We start from the raw sequence: 992 nt of genomic DNA, 5'->3' as shown, positions 1-992 counted from the left end.
ATAGGTTTACTGGGATTAAGCAGGGAGGTTCTGGAGAGGAACTGCCCAGGGTATTCACTTGAGGTGGAGTGGTAAATTCTGGGAATATTGGATTAAAGGACAATGGTGGCAACTCCCTCAGACCACCCTGGGTTTAATCAGTTTAGATTCTGGGAAAAGGACAATGGTGGCAACTCCCTCAGACTCCTTGGGTTTAATCAGTTTAATCCAGATGCTCTTCTTCCCTCTGAAGGTAACATTGTAGCATTTGGGTGTGGAATCCGGATAGAGGATAAGGAATGTGAAGGTGAGACCTCACCTTCTTGGAAAGGTTGTGACCCTTCTCTCACCTTCCCTGGAACTGTAGCAAGAAAGAATTACTAGTTTAACAAATAAAGCTAAATGTTTGAAATCCTGTTCAAACACATATATTTTTTACTTGCAAAGTAGAGAAAAACAGCTTAAATCCCTTCAGAAATTATAAACCAACCTTTATATGAGCTTATAAGTCTTTTACCTTTACCCACTAGTGACTAAGTGTTAAAAGTATGTTAGATGTCCTTTGGGCCTAAAGATTAATCTATAATAGCTTGCTTGAACGTTTTCCTGTAGAAATAAAAATGTTAAATTGCTAAGAAAATTGTGTTGTACCTAGAAAATATCTTTAAGTTTGTTCCTGTGAATCGTTGTGTCCTGTCCTTGAATTTCTCCTTGAAAAAAGTTAATAAAAGACTTGGGTAGAGATAGTTCTGTGTGCTTTCTTGGCAGCAGGTCTATCTGCCTGTCAGCTTGTATCCACTCTGGTCTCTGAGTGTTTCTTTTCTCTCTTGCCTCTCTAGACATCCCACCTAGAGTTAGTTCTGTGTGCAATGTCTGCCCCCGAGCAGTCTGTCTGGCAGCTTGAATCAAACCTGTGTGTCTGTCTTCTTTGTGTCTGTTTTCTCTGTCTTCTTTGTGTCTGTTTTCTCTCTCTCTCTCTCTCTCTCTCTCTCTCTCTCTCTCTCTCTCTCTAT

Source organism: Chrysochloris asiatica, unplaced genomic scaffold (assembly GCF_000296735.1).
Source record: "Chrysochloris asiatica unplaced genomic scaffold, ChrAsi1.0 scaffold00014, whole genome shotgun sequence".
NCBI lineage: Eukaryota > Metazoa > Chordata > Mammalia > Afrosoricida > Chrysochloridae > Chrysochloris > Chrysochloris asiatica.
This window is presented reverse-complemented; position numbering follows the sequence as displayed.